Raw genomic sequence first — 15,775 nt, forward strand, 5'->3', positions numbered from 1 at the left:
AGTGGCATGGGGCTCATGCAAAGCAAAGTGTCCCTATTGCCTTGTCCTTGGGAGCACTACCTGATCTCAGCTGGGTGTGTCCCACACAGCGGCTTGCACCCGGAGTGAGGGCCCAAACACCTATTAATACATATATCCATTCTCTCCTTGATTCTGGGCTGGGAACCCTGGCAGGACGGTGCATAAGTCATTTTCCAAACCATGGACTCAGCCATGCAGGGTGGTATATGCCTGAAATCCCAGCACTCAGGAGGCAGAATCAGGAGGATCCCTGTGCCTTCAAGCCAGCCTGGTCTCTGTAGAAAGTTCCAGAGCAGCCAAGGCTACATAGTGAGACCCTACCTTTAAAGGAAAAAGAAAAAGAAAAGAAAAAGCAACTGTAGCCTGTTGAGAATGTTCATTAGCAGAGCGAGGTTGCCAGGGGTCACTGCTTCTGTGGCAGCTCTTTAAGTTCCCCAACTGCTATGACTGCCTTCACTCAGATGCAAACTGAGACCAAGATCGGGCTGTGTGGCCCACCCACCGTCCCACCATGGTCCCTGTCCTTTCCGGAAGTGCCAAAGCAACTGCACTGACAGGAGCAGGCCTCTGCGTCAAAATGCTCTCCACATCCTGTGGGTTTTCTTGTGGTGTCCTTGGCCCCTCTGGGCTCCTACTACCACCTGCCGCACCCCACTCCCTCGCAGGTTCTTCTGCAGGATTCCCTGAGCTCCGCCTAATGTTTGGCTGTAGGTCTGCGCATCTGTTTCCATCAGTTGCTGGAAGAAGCCTCTCTGCTGACAATTGGTCTAGGCACCAATCTCTGAGGACAGCAGAATATCATTAGGCATCATTTCATGGACTTTTTTTTTCTTTTTTTTTCTGTTTTATTTTTTATTTTATTTTTTTTATTTTTTATTTTTTATTTTTTTTTATCAGTTACATTTTATTAACTCTGTATCCCAGCCGTGTCCCGATCCCTCATTCCCTCCCAGTCCCTCCCTCCCTCCCTCATCTCCACCGTGCCCCTTTCCAAGTCCACTGATAGGGGGAACCTCCTCCCCGTTCATCTGATCCTGTTTTATCAGGTATCTTCAGGACTGGCTGCAAAGCCCTCCTCTGTGGCCTAACAGGACTGCTCCTCCCTTCGGGGGTGGGGAGACCAAAGAGCCAGTCATTGAGTTCCTGTTAGAAATAGTCCTTGTTCCCCTCACTTTGGGAAACCCATTGGTTACTGAGCTACCACAGGCTACATCTGAGTGGAGGTTTTTTTTTTCTTTTTTGCCAATCATGTTTGGTTCTATCCTAGGTCTCTGGGTCCTGGCCCTGCAGGCAGTATCAGGGGCAGGCTTCCTCTCATGGCATGGGTCTCACAGAGACTCACAGAGACTAAACCGACAACCAGGGAGCCTGCATGAAACGAGCCCAGGCCCTCTGCATTCATGTTACAGTTGTGTTGCTCCGTCTTCCTGTGGGACGCCTAACAGTGGGAGCAGGGCAGGGGAGTCCTGTCTCCGACTCTTTTGACAGCTTTGGGGATCCTTTTCCTCCTGCTGGATCGTCCAGTCTTAACACAAGGGGAGGTGCCTCGTCTTCCGGCAGCCTGATATGCCATGTTTGGTTGATGCCCTCGGGAGGCCTGCCCTTCTCTGAAGAGAAACGGTGGAGGAGTGGATATGGTGTCCTGGGTGAGGGAGTGGGGGTACAGAGGGGTGGAGGAGGAACTGAGGTCACGATGTAAAAATGATGATAACAGCAACAAATAATAATAATAGCAGCAGCAACAACAAAGAATGCTCTCCAGAGGAATAAGAGGATGTGTGTGGGCACAGCAAGAGGGTTAAGAGAGGAGCTTGCAAGATTGCAGGGACAGCAAAAATTCATGTTGTGCTGGGCAGGCCTGGAGGCCGGAGGCCCAGAAAGGTGTTAAAGTTGCAGTTGACATCCAGAGGCATCATGGTGGCAGAATATCTCCTACTTTGGGGCACTTCAGTCTGTTTTTTCATTCTCTTTCTTAATGTCCTGAGCTGATTGGGTGAGGCCCACTGCCAGTTAAGGTGTGTGTGTGTGTGTGTGTGTGTGTGTGTGTGTGTGTGTTATTTTTTTCACCCCTTGAACACTGGGCTCACAAACATACACTGTCACACCTGGCCTTTACATGCATGTTGGGGGTCCAAACTCAAATCCTCATGTTTGCGTAGTTACCCTGCTGAGCCATCTCTTCAGCCCCAAAGTCTGTTGACCTCAAAAGTAATGTAGACAAATTGAATGAAGCATCTGGGTACCAAAATGCAGCCAAGTTACACATCACCTCAAAGTGCAGACACGGCTATTTAGGATTACAGTTGGGGGCGGGGAGAATCTCTAGGTTGCCCTGGTATAGGGTGTGCTTCTGACCTTGGAATTCAGAACCAAACACCTAAGTCTTGCCTTAAAGCGCCTGTGCTTGAGTTAGTTTCTTCTTGGAATCTTCCCCAGGTAACATGGTATTTACTGTACCTGTACAGACCACAAAAGGTTCACTAGAGTGGTGATCTCAAACAAGGCTGTGTTTGCCTCAGATAATATCAAGACTCCCTTGAAGGAAGATGAAGCTGGAGATTTCAGTCCTCCCAGAATCAGTGATCCCGGTCTCCTCTTGGAATATCTCCGAGACCTTTAGCTGGTGATGAATGGATCACATGAGCAAAGAAACCAGCTGTTGCTACTGTAAGCATTGCCAGCAGGTGCTGGGCCCTGGGAGTGACGCCCACATGTCCTCATGCATTTATTCATTCATTCATTCATTCATTCAGATAGGGGGGTCTCTCTGTATGGCCAGAATTGGCCCTGAACTTACAAAGCCCTAGCTCAGCTTCCCTGCGTACTGGGATTATAGGCAGCCTAGCTCCACATCTTGTAATTCATAAGGGCAGTAGTCCATCTGTCCCTAGCCATGAAGGACCAGTACCTCCCTGTATTATAAAAATCCATTATTAAGGAATAAGTGTGTATATGAAAGACAAGATTGAGTCTGCAAGTAAGTCTAAGAAAATGCCTATATATGTTTGCAAATTCATGGAAAGAAAGTCATAGAGCCAGTAGAGTAAAGAACTGTAATAATGAGGCTGGGAGTGTGTGCAGAGAACTTGCCTAGCGTGCATGATGCTCTAGGTTCCATCCCAGCACAGACAAGCGCGCGCGTGCGCGCACACTCAGACACACACACACACAGACTCGAACAGCATTTCATGTCTCACCAATTTATCGTAATTGGTTCTGTCATGTAAACTGCACTTTCATCGTTTCTGGGATACGGTAAGGTTTTCGGGCCCCCTCTCCCCTGAAGTCTCAACACAAAGCCCATAAATCACCACTATCTTTGTGTACCACGGCAGTTTCTCCACTGTGTCTGCTTTTCTTCTCGCACGGCCGGGGCTGTCCTCCTGGTGTCAGCCCTTGAAGCTTTGACTCCCCAGAGATGCAGGACTCAGAACTGCGTCAGGCCCTCCCTCTCACACATTCCTGCACCTTTGGTAGGTGAGGATATGGTAGCTCTGGGCTGTGTGCTCCAACCGCCCCCTCAGATTCCTCCTCTTCTCACAGCTGCATTATAGACACACACACCCTCCCCCACGTTATGTGTCTGCATTGCCTCTTACTTCCAACTCCAAATCCCTGTCCCACAAGTGACCAGGTAAGACCTGCTGGGATTGAACTCTGAAAGGAAGAGCTGCAGGTGCTAGAATTACATGCGGGCAGATTTCGTGTTGAAAGAGGGAAAACACTGCTTCCTGGAAGCCTGGCTCCTGCAGGATGGCAGCCAGGTCCATCTCCATCTCCCCTCCCTTCCTCCCTCCTTTGAAAACCTTTAGACAAAAGCAACAAAGTCCGTTTTCTGAAAGAAAGGAACAGGAGTCAGAATCATCACAGACTCCGGAAATGGGACCATTAACCACCAGCATTTCAAGCAAGCTTATTAAAAAGCCATTTGCTTCCAATTATAGAAATCAATCATATTTGACTATAAAGGACTGCGAAAAGACCCCGTTACTAATGAAAGTGATGGAGAGCTGTAGGCTAAGTCATCAGAAGGCAGAGAGGTTTGGAAAATGTGAGCTTAATGGGTACCCCGGATTTGGACCACTGTGCATATGTCCTCCCCAGGGATGGAGGCATCTCAGGGAAGCCTGCAGGGCTTAAGACATCCTATTAACGAAGGCCTGAAATCTGTCACCATTTAAAAACAAAACACAGGGGGAGACTCAAAGGTCACACCTTACTCTAACAAAATCAAGGCATCAGACCATCTGAACCTCTCCCCCGCTTTTGCTGTCATTGCCATGACTACCACTTACTACACACATAAAACATCCAAGCAGCGTGGGGTACTCTGTTTGCTGTTTCTAATTCTGCAGCAACCTTGAAAAGTTGGTGTTGGGGGGGAGCATGCGCACGCATGCACTCACGTGGATGCGCGTGTGCAGGTGTACTGTGTGGAGATGGAGGACAATCTCAGCTGTCACGGCCCAGTGCCGCACACCCGTTTCGTTTCCTTTTGCTTAAAGGCGGCGTCTCTCACTGGCATAAGCCTCAGTAAGTCGGGCAGGCTGGCTGACCAGGGAGACCCAGGGCTCTAGCTGTCCGCACCTTCCTAGTACTGGCCGTATCAGCATACGCCATCCCTCATTCTTTGTTTGTTTGTTTGTTTGTTTGTTTGTTTACATGGGTTCTGAAGATAACACTCAGGTCCTCGTGCTTGCAAGCCATGTACTTTAAATTCACCAGGAAAAAGGAAAAGTATTAAAGCCGCTATACTGAAGAACCATAGCAACAGGACTGAGAGTGCTCTGTGTAAGAGCGCTTGCCTAGCATTCAGGCAGCTCTAGGCTCCATCCCAGCATCACAGGCTCACACGAAAGCACTCTAGCAGTATCTCATTCATTGTCTCCCCAGGCTCTTAGCACCCTGTTTCATTGAAGTAACTCAAAGGGATTAATTAGCCCAAAGATGCAGGTGGTAAGTGTCTGTGGCCAGCACTAATTCAACTCTGCCTATCATCCATTCTAGTCCCAGCTCTTCCTCTGCAGTCCTCCCTCTGCAGTCCTCCCTCTGCAGTCCTCCGAGTCTCCACTATGGCCCAGCCGTCTCGGAAGACCTGCTCTCCTTCTCTGGCTTTGCAGCTCCACTATTATCCCCGTTTCCCACTGGCTCCTCCTGCCCTTGTGCTCAGCCCTCTTTGGCTCTCGAGGATTATTTGCCCAGGTTGCACCTGGACACCCCAGTCCCATAATAAGCAACTGTAGACACATAGCCAAGAGCCACTCAGAGTAGACTGTGGCTTCGGAGAGAAGCAACCTATCCAGGTGCCACACAGCAGGGGGACTCATTTCTTTTTCCTGCTACTGGGGCTCCCCAGAAGGACTTCATACATGCTGGTCAAACACTCTACCACTGAGCTACATTCTCTTTTAAAGATCTATCTATCTATCTATCTATCTATCTATCTATCTATCTATCTATCTTCCTTCTTCCTATCCATCTACATCTACTTTCCTTCCTTCCTATCTATTTATCTACTTTCCTTCCTTCCCTCGTACCTATCTAACTGTCTGTCTGTCTGTCTGTCTGTCTACCTACCTATATCTATCTATTTTACTGTTCTGCCTGCGTGTATGTATATGGATTGAGTGCATGCAGTGCCCACAGGGCAGAAGAGGGCATCAGATGGCTTGGAACTGAAGTTGCAGACAATTGTGAACCTCCTCATGCAAGCTAAAAACTGAACACAGGTCTCCAGCAAAGGCAGCAAGAGGTCTTAACTGCAGAGCCAACTCTCCAGCTCTAAGAGGCACTTTCAGACCTGGAAGGTGACCCTATTTCTATTTTGTCTTGTGCTTCCAAGTGTATCAGGCTGTCTAGCCTCTTCATAGGGAGAAAAATTCCTACAAGCACATGCTCCCACTTTATAGTGAGGGCTGTTGTTCCACAGGCCCCTGCTGAACTGAACCAGGGTGGGCATCTTCCTCCTGGCTTTTTGTAAGCACTAATTAATAGAAAATGTAGAGTCAAGTCTTAATTTACAGTGGAAGAGTGTGGTGTGTATATCAAGAAACCAATTGTAAACTCACAGTTTTCCTGTCTTATTCCAAGTTTTTAAAACTAGATACATTAGCAAAAATCAAACTCCAGTGCTTAGGGCCGATTTCAGACCCCTCCATGGCATTCTCTGCCTCTACAGTTAGTGAGGAACTTCCAAGATTTGCTTCTGGTGTGAGCAGAGGGACACTAGAAACAAGTACCTGCCCCAGCTACATTGGAGTTGATGAACCTTGGGTGTCCCAGGTTCATCATTCACCCCATCATTCTGCCCTCAAGGATGCATGGAAAGAAGTCAGAGGCCACCACCCAGGCCTCATGCATGGCCCAGACAACACCCTGACATCCAGGGAAAGACTATGCTAATCTCTATCTGTGCTCCTACTAGGGTAGGCCCAGGAAGTTGTCTGTGTCCCTCCTTTGCCGAGGGACACAAGTATCTAAAGTGACATCTTTTGCGGGCTGAGGGACACAAACACAGTCCTGCCCACTTAGCATTGACCAATTCGTGCTGAGTAGAAAATCCCTCCTTCCTCCTATGGCCACTCTGCATCTGTTCAAGCTTTAAACAAACCTATTTACGTAGTCCTCTGACTGTGCATATGGAATATTCACACTCTGTGGAGTAATGACATTGGGAAGCAGCTTAGCTTAATGAAGCCTATACCAAAGCCGAATGTGCCCATCCTGTATGATTCTGATGACTGCGTGGGTCGCACCAATGAGCACCCCATAAAAAGAAATTGAACCTCCCAGTCACAGCATTACTGGGTCTTCTTTTAAAACAATAAATGAGAGCATTCCCTGAAATATGATCATTGTGCAGTGTGCCGATGATAAGAAAGGAGATGTCTCAGGAGCACAGATGTCTGCTGACTTCATCCCAGGCTAAGGACCTCAGCGGTTACAGGGAAGATCCCTCCCTTTGCAACAGGGCCAAGGTGCTGAACAGCTTTTGGGAAATCCCTGTGGGAGGACAGAGAGAGGGAATTGGCTTGCTCCAGTGGGGTTTTCGAAATATTTTTAGAATGTGCTGTGAGATATTTAGGTGATATTTAGTAAAGCTAAATAGAACTAAATGTAATTGGGAATGAATGGGCTTCAAAATGTTTGTCTTTAGACTGGACAGAAGACTAACCCTGTTCTTGCAGAAGCCAGAGTTCAGTTCCCAGTTCCTGCTTTGAGTGCCTCACAACCACCTTTAGTTCCAGCTCCAAGTGATCTGCAACTTCTGACCACTACAGATGTCAGCACTGACACACACACACACAGCTCTTGCTATCATTTAACAGAACAAAGGACTCTTTATGTATTTTCCTCCATTTTAAAAATAAATATTTTAGATTTATTTAGTTTATGTGTGTAAGGTAAAAGGTCAGAGTCCACTTCTGGGTTTGAAAAACCACCAACCCCCACCAATCCCTGAGCCTAAAGAACCCACCGATTCCTGAGCTCAAGATCCCACCAACCCCCAACCCCTGTGCTTACCTTGAAATCCCCCCAACCCCCACCCTGGAGAACTCTGCCCCCTAGAAACTCTATATAAAGCCCGCCTCCTGCTCAGTTCACCCTCTCGTGTCCCTCCCAGTAAATCTTGTGTGGGGTCTCTTGTGCCGTGTGACTCTGTGGCATTCCTTGGCCCCCGACAGCCAGGGGTACCTTTCCCCTCAGAGCTGTAACACTTACAATATGCATGAGTATTTTCTTGTATGTGCACCGCCGTGTGCAAGCCCAGTGCCCTGAGAGGCTAGAAGAGAGCATCAGTCAGATCCCCTGGAGCTGGAGTAACAGATGCTGCTGAGCCACCATGTAAGTTCTGGGAACCAAAGCCAGGTCCTCTTCAAGAGCAACAAGTGCTGTTAACTGCTGAGCTGCCTCCCTGGCCCCTCTCGCCATTGCTTCAAATCCCTTTTCTCCTTTGCTGCCTTCTGTTGACGCCAGAGCCGCCTTTCTCCTCATCTTGAACTGACCTGGCTGCCTCGGTCTGTACCTTTATTCTTCCTGGTTTAAAGAGCAAATGCAACAGTGCCTAGTTACTCTGACTATTTAGTTATTCTGTCCTCCCAGCTAAACCCAGGGTCATAGCTTTGTGCTGTTTGTCTGTTTTTCCCTTTTTTACAGGTATGTGTATGTGTGTATGTATGCATGTGTGCATATGCATACCTGTGCACATTTGCATGTGGGAGAATGCTCATGTACCTGTGTGTATGAACGTGAAGGTGCAAGGCTGACGTCAGCAAACGTCTTAGGTTGCTCTTCTACCTTATTCTTTGAGGCAGGATCTCCCGGTCAAACCCAGAGCTCTCCAATATGGCTAGTCTCCCCAACCAGCTCTGAGGACCTCTGTCTTGGCCTTTAGATGCTGGAGTTACAGGAAGCCAGCCACTCTCACCTGCCATTTTTATGGGTTCTGGGACGGGAGCTCAGGTCCTCACACAGCAGCAGGGGCTTTAACCACTGAACCACCTCCCCGTGACCCCCTACCACCCTATCTCCATCTTGCTAGATTTAGTTTCTCTCCCTTTCTCTCTCTTTCTCTCTCTCTCTCTCTCTCTCTCTCTCTCTCTCTCTCTCTCTCACACACACACACACACACACACACACACTTCAGTGGCTAAAGCCTCAGTCTTTCCTGCCGCCACTGTCTCTTTGACCCACACCTTTCTTTGTACTGCTTTTCCTTCTTGCCAGTCATCACAGTTTAGTGCTCACACGGGTCTTAGCACACCAGGCCCCATTTCCCTATTTTAAGCATTTTACACATGGGCCCTGATTCAGTCCTCATGTACATACTGTTGTTCCCATTCTTATGGAGAGGAAACAAAGGCAACACTGACTCTGCCCTGAGTGGCAGTTAGTGACCTGGCTAGTGTCCAAGCCAGGGAGGGTGTCCTGACTGCTGGGGCGGCCTCTCCATGCCACCCTTTCAAAAAGAAAGGACCGTGCAAGTGTTTCGGGCCTCGCATGAGGGTCTGCACTGGGCCTTCACTGGGGTAGGGGTGAAGATCCCTTTTGTCCTCTGGGGTAAGGGTGATGATTCCTTTTATCCTCTGGTATCGTGCATAGCCCCTTCCAGCACTGGTCAGTAGGGGTGAAACAACTGAGCACCAGCTTGATTTCTCCACGGTCCATGATACAAGTATGTGGTGGCCTCAGCAGTAAGGTTGCAGTCAGGTTATAGAATACAACCAATAGCACTGTCGATAATCTGTAATGCTTGGGGATTTATGGGACCTCACTGGCCAACAACCTATTCCCGGTACTCAGGGGTTGATTTGGTGGTGTATGGTGTCTAGTTGGGATATTGTTCCCCCACTGTATGGTGACTTCATTTAAACTCCTTTTATGTGCATATATATATGAACCTTCTAGAGTAGTAGGTTTCTATATGGCTTTTCAAAAGGCCTGTAGTCTTATTTGCTCCTCCCTGTATTCCCTCTGCTATCCTGGCCTCTTCGACCCCATTTACTTTTCTTGTTTTGATGTCTCCTTTATCCCTTTATTTTCCCCTCCTTGGGAGGTTCCTTTGGGTACCTGACTAGCTGCCTAACCTCTGTGCATATTCTAAACAATACACATATATCTAAAAAAAAATTAAATGCTAACATCTACATATGGGATAAAACAGGCTACGCATTTCTTTCCAAGTCAGGGCCACAGCACCCAGGGTAATTATTTCCAGTTCTAGCCACTTGCCTGCAAAATTCTTCGTTTTATATTTCTTAATAGCTGAATAATATTCCATTGTATAAATATACCACATTTTACTGTTGATCTTTCGGTTGTTAGACCTCAAGGATGTTTCCAGTTTCTGGCTATGAACAGAGCATCATTCAAAGAGGACACATCATCATTCTCCTCAAGGAGCCTCATCCTACCTAAATCCTTTGTCTTGGGAGTGCAGAGAGCATAGCGGCACCCACACAAAGCACACAGAGAGGCTAAGGCTGAGCAGAAACTCTCACCATTATAGGACTTCTTGCCTAGGGATGCCAGAGGTCTGTTATTGTTCATGGACTTGGGACATGGGGAAAACCCAGGGGTTTAGACTTAAAGACCCAGGGTACAGCCCTGAGCAATGCATCACGGGTGTTTGTAGCACCTGAGAATTAGGTGCACATAGAGAAACATGGACCAATGTCAGAAGCATAGCATGAAATGGAACGGTTTTATTAGCCTAACAGGTGTGTGTGTGTGTGTGTGTGTGTGTGTGTGTGTGTGTGTTGGGAAAAGAAGGAATGCTGAGGACTGGACCCAGCTGCCTTCGTTTTCAGTGTGACTTTATATCTTGAGACATGGTCTCACCAACTTTCCCAAGCTGGCCTTGAACTTCTCAAGCCAGTCTCCTGCTTCAGTATACTGAGTAGCTAGGGTTAACAGGCATGTGCCACCAGGCCCCAGTTCACAATATCATAGCTTGAAAATTACCCAGAAAACTTTGAAACAGATTATAAGGATACAGGTGATAAAGATATACATCAAGCCTGTTAGAATGGCTGTCCACTGGGAGAAGAAAAGGGTAAGCAAAGAATGAAGCACAAGGCTTGAGGATAACAGCACATATGCACAAAGCTGACCATGATGATACATGCCTTTAATCCCAGCACTCAGGAGACAAAGAGAGGTTAATTTTTGAAGGTTCAAGGGAAGTAAATTCCAGACCAGCTAGAGCTAAGAGGGACTCTCTAAAAATCCATCCATCCATCCATCCATACATACATACATACATACATACATACATTTTGTCTTAGTCATTGTTCTGTTGCTGTGAAGAAACACCATGAAAAAGAAAATATTGTGAGAGAAAGCATTTCATTGGGGGCTTGTATACAATTTCATCATGGCAGGGAGCATGGTAGCATGCAGGCTGGCAATGGAGCAGTAGCTGAAAGCTATATCCTGATCTGAAGGGAGAGAGAGGGAAAGAGAGAGACAGAGAAAGTGAGAGAGAGAGAGGAAGGCGGTAGGCAGGCAGACTCCGACTTGGCAAACATAGAGATATGCATATACATATATATAGAGAGAGGGGGATAGTATTTATATAAGTCACACATGAATGTCTGGGTGTGTTTGCACACATGTATACACGCAATCACATTGTACATCTCTGTGTACATGCATACATACCTATAGATATATATCGTGAGATTAACCCAGCTCTCTGTACTTCTGTATCCATAAGATTCTATCTGCCTGACAAGCAAGTGTCTCTCTTTTGTAACCCATTTCTGATCCTGTTGACTTAGCTCTCTTTTCTAACATTATTCATACAGATTATATCAGCCTTTTTTGTGGCCACCCCCCTTTTTTCCTGAAACACATCTAACTCATTTCCCTTGCTCTCTCTGTGACCACTCCTCTCTGCTGACAGAGCCTTTAGCCCCCTCCCCCAGTGCAGAGCCAGCTCTGAGGGAGACAGTGCGAAGGACTGCCCCACAGTGCTGCTGGGATGTGGCGGCTCCTGCTGTAGAGACACTGAGCAGCTGGCCTTAGCAACTGGACAGAAGCTGGACCTGTAACATCTCTCTTCCTCCCTCTCTCCCCCTTGCAGCCTCAGGCTTCCAGTGGGGCAGGGACCAGAGCACTGTGCACAAAGCTTCAGGATGTGTTCCTCCTACCTCCAGGCCCCTTCATTCCAGGCTGGTGGCGGGAGCCTCACCTCAGCTCACAGTCTCACCCCGTGAGCCTGGCTCTCACTGCTGTTTTGCACAGTGCACTTGGAATTACCTTCCTCCGTCTGGAGCCAAGAAGCCTGGCGGGCTCCAGGCTCCGGCTCAGTTCACTGTTGTATATTTCTGCTCAGCTTCAAGACTTCAGAAGCATGCCTTGTAGCCTAAGCCAGCAAAGCCTTCTTGCTGTTCTCTTGTGTTTCCTCGACCACGGCTATACGGAGCAAAGGTGGCGCCCCTGCCTCAACAGACTCTCAAATTATACTAACAAGCCTGATGAGCTATACATTAGTTACATTAGTGAGAGGACGCATCGTCTGATTTTAAGCCTTCAAAGGATTTACATACTTCTGTTTGTTGGAAACCCATCTAAGGATTACACACTTAATTTATTCCAGGCCCATTATTTTTACAAACAGCCTTGAGGGATCTAATGTACTGGTTATCTCCGATCTTTTTTCTTATTGCAGAGAAACTGGCCTCAGCACTATGGATTCAGAACCTCAACCATGACCTCCTGTTGCAGTGTACTTCCCCCTCCCCCTCCCCCCAGGCAGGGAGCATAGTTGATGTATTCTCCCCACACTCCAGTAGGCTTGTAAGACGTGGCTAGAGGCTGTGGTATACCCAGACAGAAGATTCCTTCTACCTGGCTCCCAAGCCCCTGGATTATCTAGAACCCCACACTCCCATAGAGATGCAATGCAGCCCTTTCTCTCCCTTCCGGCCTCCTCCTACCACCTGTCTGGGCCTAGTGTCTGCCTGTCCTTCTCTGGCCAGCCAGCTCATGTCCGCCCCTCTCCCTCTGCTCTGCTGTATGTCTCATAGCTCTCTTTGTAGCACACATGCCCAAAACCTCTTTTCTGAATCTACTTCATTCTTATCCTTTTGTTGTTGTTTGGATTTTTTGAGACAGGGTTTCTCTGTGTAGCCTTGGCTGTCCTGGACGCACTTTGTAGACCAGGCTGGCCTCAAACACACAGAGATTCACCTGCCTTCGCCTCCCTGAGGGCTGGGATCACAGGCCTTTGCCACAGCGCCCAGCTAATCTTACCCTTTCTTAAGCCGCTCTCCCCCATTCAACACTTCTGCCATTGACTTAACATTCACAACTTGGCCTTTGGAATCCATCACAGTCTCCCTTTAATAAGTGGTGAAGCACCCTGATACCTGAAATTAGGGGACACCTCCCATGTGCCACTTGTTTCCCGCTCCCCTCCCACCAAGTATCTTCAGATATTTCAGATATGGTCAAACACATGTCAGTGCAGTGCTGTGAACTCCACTTCTCAAACGAGGAACTCCAGGCTCACACGGAGATACAAACTTGCTGAGAAGCTGAGATTCAAACTGTTGTGTGGCAAAACGTTTCCTGAAGAGATGTGAAACATACACACACACACAGCCATAGCCATTCACCCCAGAGAGAAAGCATAGATACCACTAAACTCATCATGCTGACACAATGAGTTTTATTGAGATTACTCATAGGAGCACAAATGACTCAAAGCTACATCACTAAAGCTCTCATTCCAGCGCAGGTGGCAGCTCACAGAGCTAGGAACTTGAAGCACAGTGCACAGCCTGCAGGTAGCTCAACAGGTTGGAGAGTGTCCTTTCCAGGTCCCTCGGTTGGCAGCTGTTGTGGTCTCAGGGCCCTCATTGCAGCTTTGGTTGTCCGAGAGCCTTCTGGGCATCTCAGCTTCCTTTACTGTGGCAGAGAGGGGCCTAGTGAATCTGGTCAGTTTCAGGGACTTCCTGAAGCCATGTTGAGTTGTTTATCTTCCTGTGAGGAACTTTCTGCATAATGGGATATTTCAGTTTTAGTGGAAGCTGTTACAATACAGAACTCATCTCCAATTATCTGCGAATTTGAAATTAGTTTCTAGTATAGCCAAATTGGTAGAGATCTTTGCTTCCTCCTACTAGCCCATTTACTGTATCAGAAAAACAGCTACTGCAGTGGGTGGGATATGACATCGCTATATTCCCCAAAGGTTCATTTGTAGGACCTTCTGTTTTGGGAAATACATTTGTGTGTGAGTGTATATATGTACCTGTATGTGAAGGCCTGAAATGGGAGTTAGGTGTTGTTCTTTAATCACTTTGCTATCTGCCTCTTTTGCTTACTTGACACAGAGTCTTTTGTCTGGGCTGGCTAGTCAGTGACATTCAGAGACCTCCAAGGATGGGGGTTACAGACACATTCTGCCATGCCTGACTTTTTAAGCTGGCTCTTGGTCTTTAGGTTCTCAGGCCACATGCTTTACCACTGAGCTTTCCCCGTAGCCAGAGGAGGTGGGGCTCAGTGGGAGGCCCCCAGGTTCTTAGAAGCTGCTCTCAAGTACACACTGTAGCAATCCAGCCTCTTTCTGGCTTCCTGTTTGGGGGTGTGATTTTTCTCCCCTCTTTTCCACTGTTGTCATCTGCAATGAGGTGATGCCATCAAGGAGGGAGGGACCTTCACCAGAACCTGTGTAGTTCTATTTGGATCTTCAGCTGTGAAAAAAATGCACTAAAACATTCTCTCTGATTTAAAAAGTTGGCCTGCCCCTAATATTTCATTATGGTGATGAAAGCAGATTAAGATACCAGTCATGGTAGATGAACAAAGTCAGGCATATGTCTGGCATCTTAAAAAGGGCATGTAGGCCAGCTGTTTGCTGGCTCCTGTATTGTGCTGATTTCTTAGGCTTCAATGGACTGTCTACTACCTTAACACATGGCACTTTGGACAGCACTAAATCATAAATGATAAATACTTATGTCTTGATAGCAATGCAAGCATCTTCAGGATGGCATAGCATCACAGAAATCCCAGGAGGAGCAGAGTGTAAAGCTGGGCTGCTGTAACCCTAAATAAGCTGCTGCCCTCAGGACCAGCTTCCACTTAATGAGTGATCTCAAGCTAGCTTACATGCAAAACGAAGTGTAAGGCTTAAGAAAAACTCTTGAGTCCCAAACACTCCAAGTATCAGGATGCAGAATCGCTTTTGCTTGCCCATGATGCTAACACTTTTCCAGGGACTACTCAGGTCCAGAGAATCCATACCACCTGCAGCTCATAACCTGCGTGTGCTCTGATCAGATTGCGAGTGTCTTAAGGCCGCACATTTTCACAGCGTTTCTGTGGGTAGGTATTGGCTTAGAGTACCCCACCTGCCACCACTGCCGCCCACCCCCTCGATGATGACTGGATCAAAAGGGGACAAGGCATTTCTTGCACATAGCATTGTAAGTCAGCAGAGAAACATTGCTAACTGCCAAAGCTGTCCTTAGGAAAAGGCTCTCCTTTCTTCCGTCAATCTCCTGTTCCTTGAGTCTTGCTCGAGTCTAGGCACCCTGCTCCCCTCTCAGTCTGTCTCCTGCCTTGGCTGGAACTTCTCTGTTTCTGTCTCATCTCTTCCCTACCTCTACACAGAGAATATGTCCAGAAACCCTGGCCAAAACCCGCAAATTTATCACTGTGGTAATGACAGCAAGCCTCATGCTGAGCGAATTCTGCAATCCCCCTCAGCTCCTCCTTTGCCAAAACCCATGGAGCTGCAAGATCCTGCCCATTAGAGAGACTGTTATCTTTGCTTGAAGAATGCCTCTGCTGGCAAGTGTAATTAGGTATCAGCCATAAGGCTATTTTTGGAAGCTCATTTGAGGATATGGCCCTCCCACTCCAAATGCCATATGGTAGGGGATGTCAGTACACTCAACAATTCTGAGCATTGGGAATTATATTTTACAACTGCCTTTATCAATGGGTGATATTATAAAGGCCCACTGTTTTTGTCCCTTAGGGGTGCCTTATTCTAAGTGTGCACTTGCCTTTGTGTGGAGTTTAGAGAGTTTTCAGTCCTAGTAAAACCTTCCTTTTTGTACACATGAGCAAGCCAGGGCCTGTGGAAAATCCTTAACCCTCTCATTCTGCCCAACCCTGCCCCCTCAGGGTTGGGGAGCCCATCGTTGCAATGGAAAGCAAGGGAACTGAAGACAGGCTAGGTCAGATGCCCCTGTGGCTCAGGGTCCGGGCAAGCCTCATCAGAGGTGGGACACAT

At 47.7% G+C, this 15,775-nt stretch overlaps 1 protein-coding gene across 3 annotated transcripts in view; it reads left to right on the top strand.

The window, feature by feature from the left end:
- Positions 1-15,775, top strand: part of Kif6 (kinesin family member 6) — a 285,962-nt gene that overhangs the window by 226,579 nt on the left and 43,608 nt on the right. The window lies entirely within an intron of this gene.

Source organism: Meriones unguiculatus, chromosome 16 (genome assembly GCF_030254825.1).
Source record: "Meriones unguiculatus strain TT.TT164.6M chromosome 16, Bangor_MerUng_6.1, whole genome shotgun sequence".
NCBI classification, from domain to species: Eukaryota; Metazoa; Chordata; class Mammalia; order Rodentia; family Muridae; genus Meriones; species Meriones unguiculatus.